We start from the raw sequence: 12,637 nt of genomic DNA, 5'->3' as shown, positions 1-12,637 counted from the left end.
CTGGAATTGATAGTTAAGGAAGAGGGCAGAAAACAGCCGTAGCCAAGTTTGGTACCCTCCCAGAATTTGCCTGAAGGAGAAGTGGGAAACAACGGAAAACCACCTCCAGGGTGGCTGAAGTGGGAATCGAACCCACCTCTACTCAGTTGACCTCTCGAGGCTGAGTGGCCCCGTTCCAACGCTCGTACCACTTTTCAAATTTCGTGGCAGAGCCAGGAATTGAATCCGGACCCCCGGGTGGTGGCAGCTAATCACACTAACCACTACACCACAGGGGCGTAAATTCTGTTTATCCATTCGCTCGTATTCCTCTGTATCTCCACCACTTGGATGGGTAACCCACACCTGCTGTTTATCAGAGGAAGAGACGAAAAGAGTTGTCACCGGGTCAGCTCAGACTAACCAGCCGAGAGTACTTTCCCTTTATCCCCTCAATTTAGTTGTAGATAAGTATGCCGCCGTCATTTATTTTGAGTACATCGCCCGGCTAGCTCAGGCGGTAGAGCATGAGACTCTTAATCTCAGGGTCGTGGGTTCGAGCCCCACGTTGGGCGTGAATTTTTAAGCCCGTCGACGCGAATATGATTTCACCTGATAACTACTTGTCCACTCCCATCTTCCCATCCCGAAATGAGACCTGTTCAGCAAAGCAGATGAAGTCACCTGGGCGGAGTAGTGGTTCTCCTTCTCAGTTGTACTCCCGACCCAAATGTCACTCTCCAGGACACTGCCGTTGAGGTGCTAGTGTTGGGATACCTCTGAGTCTGCGGGGGAAAAAAAAAACTAACCCTTGGCGGTTAGCGGACTAAGAAGGAATGAAAAAGTAAGATACCCGACAAACTGTATGATAATAATCAATTAGAGTACACTGTATTCAGTGGTACTGATAGGTAAAATTATATAATTAATATTTGTACTCAGCTGATGTTGACCAAAACCTGTGTGTGTGAGAGCACGCGCGCGTGGACTGTCTTCTGTGTCGATTGTTAGGAGACTAGGCCTCTATTCTCTGAGCCACCTAACCCTGCACCTATATGAAGAACTTCCCAACCTGTTCAAAACCTGTGAGTCCAATGTCTTGATAGCTGAGTCCGAGGAACTTCTGACGTTCTCTTCACGAATTTGTAATAGAATCGTCATGTTATCTGTGTACTCGTCCTCCCTTCGTTAATTTTTTTTTTTTAAATCTTCTGACCAGAATGGCACTAAGCGATCTCTTAACAGTATTTAATTTTACCATATCTCATGTTATTTTCCCTCTTCAGTCCATACCTTAAATATTCGATAGTTTAGAACATTTCCTTTCCTCTCTTCGATTCCTGCAGTGAGTGGCAAATCATTAATCAGTCTGCTTTACCATTTTGCCATCTCCGTACTGATCAGAAATGCACTAGGAGAAATGGAGTATAAAAATAATCTGTAGCCTCGGTAGTAAGAGAAAATGATTAGCTTCAAATCCGGCCACCACTACGCCGGAAATTCAGAAGTTAAGGTCTCGTTAAAATATATTTCCACTTCCGGAAGAGGTGAACTGAAGTCATGTCTAGAATCTGAGGTCCAGAAATGTATAAGCCAGGATGTAAGACTCAAGGAGTTGTAGGAATAAAAGCGTAACGACCCTGCCAGGATTCGAACCTGGAATCTTCTGATCCGTAGTCAGACGCGTTATCCATTGCGCCACAGGGCCTGTCGAGTACCGTCTTTACCATGGTAATGATATATTTGGTTAGGAGGGTTTCCTGATTATTTCGTGTGATTGAATTGGGCCTGTACATTCACGTATGTAGGCTGAGAGACACGGTATGTTCAGATATGACACTTGATTTTAAATGTGAGCGAGTATCCAGGATATCTTCTTTCGCATCAGGTCAACTACTATTTATTTATTTCCTTTCTTCATCCCGTTACCCTCCACGGTTGGTTTTTCCCTCGGACTCAGCGCAGGATCCCACGTCCACAGCCACAAGGGCAGTGTCCTGGAGCGTGACATATTTGGTCGGGGGATACAACTTGGGAGAATGACTAGTACCTCACCCAGGTGGCCTCACTTGCTATGCTGAACAGGGGCCTTGTGGGGGAATGGGAAACTGGAAGGGATGTACAAGGAAGAGTGAAGGAAGCGGTCGTGGCCTCAAGTTAGGCACCATCCCGGCTTTTGCTTGGAAAAAGTGTGAGTAACCACGGTATAGCAAATCCAAGATGCCTGAGGTTGGAATCGAACCCACCTCTACTCACGTGACCTCCCGAGGCTAACTGGACCCCGTTCCAACGCTCGCACCACTGTTCAAATTTCGTGACAGAGCAGGGAATCGAACCAGGGCCTCCGGGGGTGGCAGCTAATCACACTAACCAATACACCACAGAGGCAGACAAATTCCCGCCTAACGTGCGGCTCGTACCCACAACTCTGACATTAAGAGTCTCATGTTCTGCCGACTGACATAGCCGGACGACTGAAGTCAGATTTACATCAGTTAGTCCGCAGAAGAAAGCTGAAATCTAACCCTGCTCCACATACGAAATTGCCATGTGCTAAACGTAAAGAACACTATTTTCAATAACAGTGCAAGAAGTCAGAGAAAGTCAAAGAAAGAGAGGTAAAAAGAAAGAAGTGCTCAGTCTCGTGTGTAGCCTGACTATTGTGAAAAACAAGAACAAGTGAGTTCCGATGCAGAAGATGTATCCGATTCGGCAGAAAATTCGCCCCCTTATTTCAACCTCCCAACAGACCTTAAACGAAGGATCATTTCCCAAAATATGGAACAGCTGTAATAATAACTATTAGAATGTTAGAATCATCATCATCATCATCATCTGTTTACCCTCCAGGTTCGGCTTTTCCCTCGGACTTAGCGAGGGATCCCACCTCTACCGCCTCAAGGGCAGTGTCCCGGAGCTTCAGACTCTTGGTCGGGGGATACAACTGGGGAGTATGACCAGTACTTCGCCCAGGCGGCCTCACCTGCTATGCTGAACAGGGGCCTAGTGGAGGGATGGGAAGATTGGAAGGGATAGGCAAGGAAGAGGGAAGGAAGCGGCCGTGGCCTTAAGTTAGGTACCATCACGGCATTCGCCTGGAGGAGAAGTGGGAAACCACGGAAAACCACTTCCAGGATGGCTGAGGTGGGAATCGAATCCACCTCTACTCAGTTGACCTCCCGAGGCTGAGTGGACCCCGTTCAGCCCTCGTACCACTTTTCAAATTGCGTGGCACAGCCGGGAATCGAACCCGGACCTCCGGGGGTGGCAGCTAATCACGCTAACCACTACACCACAGAGGCGGACAGAATGGTAGAATAAGGTTCTTTTTTTGAAAGTTTCAAAATGAATAGTAATAGTATTTTCATTAAGACTACGTAATATATATACGCTTTGTATTTAAGAGGTTTCTTTAAGTCTATTATGGATAAGTTTGTTAGTGGCAAACTATAAGTCCAAGTTCTAGAACAATCTTATCAATCTAAACTTGTATGAATATTTTTAGCTGAAGATGTTGGAAATATCAACGAAAGTTGTCATATGTTTTTCTTGTTTTGCTAGGGGCTTTACGTCGCACCAAAACACATAGGTCTTATGGCCACGATGGGATAGGAAATTCCTAGGAGTTGGAAGAAAGCGGCAGTGGCATTAATTAAGGTACAGCCCCTGCATTTGCCTGGTGTGAAAATGGGAAACCACGGTAAACCATCTTCAGGGCTGCCGATATTGACATTCGAACCTACTATCTCCCGGATGCAAGCTCACAGCCACGTGCCTGTACGCGCCTGGCTGTCATCTGTTTTAACAACTAAGCAATAAAATAAGGATGAGATCCTAAATTTATAATTGCTTTTAATGTATTGAATAGGTGGAATCAAAGTTTTATTGTTCTCTTTTTAACAGAATTTCAATACGGAGAAAATGAGGATAGTCTCTTGCAAAGCTCTAACAATGGCGGAGAAAAATATTGATTTCCTTCTCAAATTGTGAGCAGCATATGTTTCGAGTCTGTAATAATTGTTAGTTCAGAAACGCTACCTGATACACTCTCTTTTTTCGGATTCAGCAATTGATTGCACCTCTACCGCCTCAAGAGAAGTGTTCTGGAGCGTGAGCTGTTTTTTCTGGGATACAACTAGTGTAGAGGACCAGTATCTCGCCTCGGAGGCCTCACCTGCTATGCTGAACAAGGGACCTCGTGAGGGACGGGTGGGCTGGAATTGATAGTTAAGGAAGAGGGCAGAAAACAGCCGTAGCCAAGTTTGGTACCCTCCCAGAATTTACCTGAAGGAGAAGTGGGAAACAAAGGAAAACCACCTCCAGGGTGCCTGAAGTGGGAATCGAACCCACCTCTACTCAGTTGACCTCTCGAGGCTGAGTGGCCCCGTTCCAACGCTCGTACCACTTTTCAAATTTCGTGGCAGAGCCAGGAATTGAATCCGGACCTCCGGGTGGTGGCAGCTAATCACACTAACCACTACACCACAGGGGCGTAAATTCTGTTTATCCATTCACTCGTATTCCTCTGTATCTCCACCACTTGGATGGGTAACCCACACCTGCTGTTTATCAGAGGAAGAGACGAAATGAGTTGTCACCGGGTCAGCTCAGACTAACCAGCCGAGAGTACTTTCCCTTTATCCCCTCAATTTAGTTGTAGATAAGTATGCCGCCGTCATTTATTTTGTGTACATCGCCCGGCTAGCTCAGTCGGTAGAGCATGAGACTCTTAATCTCAGGGTCGTGGGTTCGTGAATTTTTAAGCCCGTCGGCGCGAATATGATTTCACCTGATAACTACTTGTCCACTCCCATCTTCCCATCCCGAAATGAGACCTGTTCAGCAAAGCAGATGAAGTCACCTGGGAGGAGTAGTGGTTCTCCTTCTCAGTTGTACTCCCGACCCAAATGTCTCACTCTCCAGGACACTGCCGTTGAGGTGCTAGTGTTGGGATACCTCTGAGTCTGCGGGAAAAAAAAAAAACTAACCCTGGGCGGTTAGCGGACTAAGAAAGAATGAAAAAGTAAGATACCCGACAAACTGTATGATAATAATCAATTAGAGTACACTGTATTCAGTGGTACTGATAGGTAAAATTATATAATTAATATTTGTACTCAGCTGACGTTGACCAAAACCAGTGTGTGTGAGAGCACGCGCGCGTGGACTTGCTTCTGTGTCGATTGTTAGAAGACTAGGCCTCTATTCTCTGAGCCACCTAACCCTGCACCAATATGATGAACATCCCAACCTGTTCAAAACCTGTGAGTCCAATGTCTTGATAGCTGAGTCCTAGGAACTTCTGACGTTCTCTTCACGAATTTGTAATAGAATCGTCATGTTATCTGTGTACTCGTCCTCCCTTCGTTAATTTGTTTTTTTAATCTTCTGACCAGAATGGCACTAAGCGATCTCTTAACAGTATTTAATTTTACCATATCTCATGTTATTTTCCCTCTTCAGTCCATACCCTAAATATTCGATAGTTTAGAACATTTCCTTTCCTCTCTTCGATTCCTCCAATGAGTGGCAAATCATTAATCAGTCTGTTTTACCATTTTGCCATCTCCGTACTGATCAGAAATGCACTAGGAGAAATGGAGTATAAAAATAATCTGTAGCCTCGGTAGTAAGAGAAAATGATTAGCTTCAATTCCGGCCACCACTACGCCGGAAATTCAGAAGTTTAAGGTCTCGTTACGATATATTTTCACTTCCGGAAGAGGTGAACTGAAGTCATGTCTAGAATCTGAGGTCCAGAAATGTATAAGCCAGGATGTAAGACTCAAGGAGTTGTAGGAATAAAAGCGTAACGACCCTGCCAGGATTCGAACCTGGAATCTTCTGATCCGTAGTCAGACGCGTTATCCATTGCGCCACAGGGCCTGTCGAGTACCGTCTTTACCATGGTAATGATATATTTGGTTAGGAGGGTTTCCTGATTATTTCGTGTGATTGAATTGGGCCTGTACATTCACGTATGTAGGCTGAGAGACACGGTATGTTCAGATATGACACTTGATTTTAAATGTGAGCGAGTATCCAGGATATCTTCTTTCGCATCAGGTCAACTATTATTTATTTATTTCCTTTCTTCATCCTGTTACCCTCCACGGTTGGTTTTTCCCTCGGACTCAGCGCAGGATCCCACGTCCACAGCCACAAGGGCAGTGTCCTGGAGCGTGAGATATTTGGTCGGGGGATACAACTTGGGAGAATGACTAGTACCTCACCCAGGTGGCCTCACTTGCTGTGCTGAACAGGGGCCTTGTGGGGGAATGGGAAGACTGGAAGGGATGTGCAAGGAAGAGTGAAGGAAGCGGTCGTGGCCTCAAGTTAGGCACCATCCCGGCTTTTGCTTGGAATAAGTGTGAGTAACCACGGTATAGCAAATCCAAGATGACTGAGGTTGGAATCGAACCCACCTCTACTCACGTGACCTCCCGAGGCTAACTGGATCCCATTCCAACGCTCGCACCACTGTTCAAATTTCGTGACAGAGCAGGGAATCGAACCAGGGCCTCCGGGGGTGGCAGCTAATCACACTAACCAATACACCACAGAGGCGGACAAGTTCCCGCCTAACGTGCGGCTCGAACCCACAACTCTGATATTAAGAGTCTCATGTTCTGCCGACTGACATAGCCGGACGACTGAAGTCAGATTAACTTCAGTTAGTCCGCAGGAGAAAGCTGAAATCTAACCCTGCTCCACATATGAAATTGCCATGTGCTAAACGTAAAGAACATTATTTTCAATAACAGTGCAAGAAGTCAGAGAAAGTCAAAGAAAGAGAGGTAAAAAGAAAGAAGTGCTCAGTCTCGTGTGTAGCCTGACTATTGTGAAAAACAAGAACAAGTGAGTTCCGATGCAGAAGATGTATCCGATTCGGCAGAAAATTCGCCCCCTTATTTCAACCTCCCAACAGACCTTAAACGAAGGATCATTTCCCAAAATATGGAACAGCTGTAATAATAACTATTAGAATGTTAGAATAAGGTATTTTTTTTAAAGTTTCAAAATGAATATTAATAGTATTTTCATTAAGACGACGTAATATATATACGCTTTATATTTAAGAGGTTGTTTTAAGTCTATTATGGATAAGTTTGTTAGTGGCAAACTATAAGTCCAAGTTCTAGAACAATCTTATCAATCTAAACTTGTATGAATATTTTTAGCTGAAGATGTTGGAAATATCAACGAAAGTTGTCATATGTTTTTCTTGTTTTGCTAGGGGCTTTACGTCGCACCAAAACACATAGGTCTTATGGCCACGATGGGATAGGAAATTCCTAGGAGTTGGAAGAAAGCGGCAGTGGCATTAATTAAGGTACAGCCCCTGCATTTGCCTGGTGTGAAAATGGGAAACCACGGTAAACCATCTTCAGGGCTGCCGATATTGACATTCGAACCTACTATCTCCCGGATGCAAGCTCACAGCCACGTGCCTCTACGCGCCTGGCTGTCATCTGTTTTAACAACTAAGCAATAAAATAAGGATGTGATCCTAAATTTATAATTGCTTTTAATGTATTGAGTAGGTGGAATCAAAGTTTTGTTGTTCTCTTTGTAACAGAATTTCAATACGGAGAAAATGTGGATAGTCTCTTGCAAAGCTGTAACAATGGCTTAGAAAAAAATTGATTTCCTTCTCAAATTGTGAGCAGCATATGTTCCGAGTCTGTAATAATTGTTATTTCAGAAACGCTACCTGTTACACTCTCTTTTTTTCGGACTCAGCAATTGATTGCACCTCTACCGCCTCAAGAGAAGTGTTCTGGAGCGTGAGCTGTTTTTTCTGGGATACAACTAGTGTAGAGGACCAGTATCTCTCCTCGGAGGCCTCACCTGCTATGCTGAACAAGGGACCTTGTGAGGGACGGGTGGGCTGGAATTGATAGTTAAGGAAGAGGGCAGAAAACAATCGTAGCCAAGTTTGGTACCCTCCCAGAATTTACCTGAAGGAGAAGTGGGAAACAACGGAAAACCACCTCCAGGGTGGCTGAAGTGGGAATCGAACCCACCTCTACTCATTTGAACTCTCGTGGCTGAGTGGTCCCGTTCCAACGCTCGTACCACTTTTCAAATTTCGTGGCAGAGCCGGGAATCGAATCCGGATCTCCGGGTGGTGGCAGCTAATCACACTAACCACTACACCACAGGGGCGTAAATTCTGTTTATCCATTCACTCGTATTCCTCTGTATCTCCACCACTTGGATGGGTAACCCACACCTGCTGTTTATCAGAGGAAGAGACGAAATGAGTTGTCACCGGGTCAGCTCAGACTAACCAGCCGAGAGTACTTTCCCTTTATCCCCTCAATTTAGTTGTAGATAAGTATGCCGCCGTCATTTATTTTGAGTACATCGCCCGGCTAGCTCAGTCGGTAGAGCATGAGACTCTTAATCTCAGGGTCGTGGGTTCGTGGATTTTTAAGCCCGTCGACGCGAATATGATTTCACCTGATAACTACTTGTCCACTCCCATCTTCCCATCCCGAAAAGAGACCTGTTCAGCAAAGCAGATGAAGTCACCTGGGCTGAGTAGTGGTTCTCCTTCTCAGTTGTACTCCCGACCCAAATGGCTCACTCTCCAGGACACTGCCGTTGAGGTGCTAGTGTTGGGATACTTCTGAGTCTGCGGGAAAAAAAAACTTACCCTTAGCGGTTAGCGGACTAAGAAAGAATGAAAAAGTAAGATACCCGACAAACTGTATGATAATAATCAATTAGAGTACACTGTATTCAGTGGTACTGATAGGTAAAATTATATAATTAATATTTGTACTCAGCTGACGTTGACCAAAACCAGTGTGTGTGAGAGCACGCGCGCGTGGACTTGCTTCTGTGTCGATTGTTAGAAGACTAGGCCTCTATTCTCTGAGCCACCTAACCCTGCACCAATATGATGAACTTCCCAACCTGTTCAAAACCTGTGAGTCCAATGTCTTGATAGCTGAGTCCTAGGAACTTCTGACGTTCTCTTCACGAATTTGTAATAGAATCGTCATGTTATCTGTGTACTCGTCCTCCCTTCGTTAATTTTTTTTTTTAAATCTTCTGACCAGAATGGCACTAAGCGATCTCTTAACAGTATTTAATTTTACCATATCTCATGTTATTTTCCCTCTTCAGTCCATACCCTAAATATTCGATAGTTTAGAACATTTCCTTTCCTCTCTTCGATTCCTGCAATGAGTGGCAAATCATTAATCAGTCTGTTTTACCATTTTGCCATCTCCGTACTGATCAGAAATGCACTAGGAGAAATGGAGTATAAAAATAATCTGTAGCCTCGGTAGTAAGAGAAAATGATTAGCTTCAATTCCGGCCACCACTACGCCGGAAATTCAGAAGTTAAGGTCTCGTTACGATATATTTCCACTTCCGGAAGAGGTGAACTGAAGTCATGTCTAGAATCTGAGGTCCAGAAATGTATAAGCCAGGATGTAAGACTCAAGGAGTTGTGGGAATAAAAGCGTAACGACCCTGCCAGGATTCGAACCTGGAATCTTCTGATCCGTAGTCAGACGCGTTATCCATTGCGCCACAGGGCCTGTCGAGCACCGTCTTTACCATGGTAATGATATATTTGGTTAGGAGGGTTTCCTGATTATTTCGTGTGATTGAATTGGGCCTGTACATTCACGTATGTAGGCTGAGAGACACGGTATGTTCAGATATGACACTTGATTTTAAATGTGAGCGAGTATCCAGGATATCTTCTTTCGCATCAGGTCAACTATTATTTATTTATTTCCTTTCTTCATCCTGTTACCCTCCACGGTTGGTTTTTCCCTCGGACTCAGCGCAGGATCCCACGTCCACAGCCACAAGGGCAGTGTCCTGGAGCGTGACATATTTGGTCGGGGGATACAACTTGGGAGAATGACTAGTACCTCACCCAGGTGGCCTCACTTGCTATGCTGAACAGGGGCCTTGTGGGGGAATGGGAAGACTGGAAGGGATGTGCAAGGAAGAGTGAAGGAAGCGGTCGTGGCCTCAAGTTAGGCACCATCCCGGCTTTTGCTTGGAAAAAGTGTGAGTAACCACGGTATAGCAAATCCAAGATGACTGAGGTTGGAATCGAACCCACCTCTACTCACGTGACCTCCCGAGGCTAACTGGACCCCATTCCAACGCTCGCACCACTGTTCAAATTTCGTGACAGAGCAGGGAATCGAACCAGGGCCTCCGGGGGTGGCAGCTAATCACACTAACCAATACACCACAGAGGCGGACAAGTTCCCGCCTAACGTGCGGCTCGAACCCAGAACTCTGACATTAAGAGTCTCATGTTCTGCCGACTGACATAGCCGGACGACTGAAGTCAGATTAACTTCAGTTAGTCCGCAGGAGAAAGCTGAAATCTAACCCTGCTCCACATATGAAATTGCCATGTGCTAAACGTAAAGAACATTATTTTCAATAACAGTGCAAGAAGTCAGAGAAAGTCAAAGAAAGAGAGGTAAAAAGAAAGAAGTGCTCAGTCTCGTGTGTAGCCTGACTATTGTGAAAAACAAGAACAAGTGAGTTCCGATGCAGAAGATGTATCCGATTCGGCAGAAAATTCGCCCCCTTATTTCAACCTCCCAACAGACCTTAAACGAAGGATCATTTCCCAAAATATGGAACAGCTGTAATAATAACTATTAGAATGTTAGAATAAGGTATTTTTTTTTTAAAGTTTCAAAATGAATAGTAATAGTATTTTCATTAAGACGACGTAATATATATACGCTTTATATTTAAGAGGTTGTTTTAAGTCTATTATGGATAAGTTTGTTAGTGGCAAACTATAAGTCCAAGTTCTAGAACAATCTTATCAATCTAAACTTGTATGAATATTTTTAGCTGAAGATGTTGGAAATATCAACGAAAGTTGTCATATGTTTTTCTTGTTTTGCTAGGGGCTTTACGTCGCACCAAAACACATAGGTCTTATGGCCACGATGGGATAGGAAATTCCTAGGAGTTGGAAGAAAGCGGCAGTGGCCTTAATTAAGGTACAGCCCCTGCATTTGCCTGGTGTGAAAATGGGAAACCACGGTAAACCATCTTCAGGGCTGCCGATATTGACATTCGAACCTACTATCTCCCGGATGCAAGCTCACAGCCACGTGCCTCTACGCGCCTGGCTGTCATCTGTTTTAACAACTAAGCAATAAAATAAGGATGTGATCCTAAATTTATAATTGCTTTTAATGTATTGAGTAGGTGGAATCAAAGTTTTGTTGTTCTCTTTGTAACAGAATTTCAATACGGAGAAAATGTGGATAGTCTCTTGCAAAGCTGTAACAATGGCGGAGAAAAAAATTGATTTCCTTCTCAAATTGTGAGCAGCATATGTTCCGAGTCTGTAATAATTGTTATTTCAGAAATGCTACCTGTTACACTCTCTTTTTTTCGGACTCAGCAATTGATTGCAGCTCTACCGCCTCAAGAGAAGTGTTCTGGAGCGTGAGCTGTTTTTTCTGGGATACAACTAGTGTAGAGGACCAGTATCTCTCCTCGGAGGCCTCACCTGCTATGCTGAACAAGGGACCTTGTGAGGGACGGGTGGGCTGGAATTGATAGTTAAGGAAGAGGGCAGAAAACAGCCGTAGCCAAGTTTGGTACCCTCCCAGAATTTACCTGAAGGAGAAGTGGGAAACAACGGAAAACCACCTCCAGGGTGGCTGAAGTGGGAATCGAACCCACCTCTACTCATTTGAACTCTCGTGGCTGAGTGGTCCCGTTCCAACGCTCGTACCACTTTTCAAATTTCGTGGCAGAGCCGGGAATCGAATCCGGATCTCCGGGTGGTGGCAGCTAATCACACTAACCACTACACCACAGGGGCGTAAATTCTGTTTATCCATTCACTCGTATTCCTCTGTATCTCCACCACTTGGATGGGTAACCCACACCTGCTGTTTATCAGAGGAAGAGACGAAATGAGTTGTCACCGGGTCAGCTCAGACTAACCAGCCGAGAGTACTGTCCTTTTATCCCCTCAATTTAGTTGTAGATAAGTATGCCGCCGTCATTTATTTTGAGTACATCGCCCGGCTAGCTCAGTCGGTAGAGCATGAGACTCTTAATCTCAGGGTCGTGGGTCCGAGCCCCACGTTGGGCGTGAATTTTTAAGCCCGTCGACGCGAATATGATTTCACCTGATAACTACTTGTCCACTCCCGTCTTCCCATCCCGAAAAGAGACCTGTTCAGCAAAGCAGATGAAGTCACCTGGGCTGAGTAGTGGTTCTCCTTCTCAGTTGTACTCCCGACCCAAATGGCTCACTCTCCAGGACACTGCCGTTGAGGTGCTAGTGTTGGGATACTTCTGAGTCTGCGGGAAAAAAAAACTAACCCTTAGCGGTTAGCGGACTAAGAAAGAATGAAAAAGTAAGATACCCGACAAACTGTATGATAATAATCAGAGTACACTGTATTCAGTGGTACTGATAGGTAAAATTATATAATTAATATTTGTACTCAGCTGACGTTGACCAAAACCAGTGTGTGTGAGAGCACGCGCGCGTGGACTTGCTTCTGTGTCGATTGTTAGAAGACTAGGCCTCTATTCTCTGAGCCACCTAACCCTGCACCTATATGAAGAACTTCCCAACCTGTTCAAAACCTGTGAGTCCAATGTCTTGATAGCTGAGTCCTAG

At 44.8% G+C, this 12,637-nt stretch overlaps 5 non-coding genes across 5 annotated transcripts; 2 read left to right on the top strand and 3 right to left on the bottom strand.

Moving 5' to 3' along the window:
• Positions 1-481: 481 nt before the first annotated feature.
• TRNAK-CUU (transfer RNA lysine (anticodon CUU)) lies at positions 482-554 on the top strand. Its single transcript has one exon. It is a non-coding gene; the product is annotated as a tRNA-Lys (tRNA).
• A 1,060-nt stretch (positions 555-1,614) lies between these two features.
• TRNAR-ACG (transfer RNA arginine (anticodon ACG)) lies at positions 1,615-1,687 on the bottom strand. Its single transcript has one exon. It is a non-coding gene; the product is annotated as a tRNA-Arg (tRNA).
• Positions 1,688-5,792: 4,105 nt separating this feature from the next.
• Positions 5,793-5,865, bottom strand: TRNAR-ACG (transfer RNA arginine (anticodon ACG)). The gene has a single exon. It is a non-coding gene; the product is annotated as a tRNA-Arg (tRNA).
• Positions 5,866-9,466: 3,601 nt separating this feature from the next.
• TRNAR-ACG (transfer RNA arginine (anticodon ACG)) lies at positions 9,467-9,539 on the bottom strand. Its single transcript has one exon. It is a non-coding gene; the product is annotated as a tRNA-Arg (tRNA).
• A 2,488-nt stretch (positions 9,540-12,027) lies between these two features.
• On the top strand, positions 12,028-12,100 carry TRNAK-CUU (transfer RNA lysine (anticodon CUU)). Its single transcript has one exon. It is a non-coding gene; the product is annotated as a tRNA-Lys (tRNA).
• Positions 12,101-12,637: the final 537 nt, after the last annotated feature.

Source organism: Anabrus simplex, chromosome 3 (genome assembly GCF_040414725.1).
Source record: "Anabrus simplex isolate iqAnaSimp1 chromosome 3, ASM4041472v1, whole genome shotgun sequence".
NCBI lineage: Eukaryota > Metazoa > Arthropoda > Insecta > Orthoptera > Tettigoniidae > Anabrus > Anabrus simplex.
This window is presented reverse-complemented; position numbering and strand designations above follow the sequence as displayed.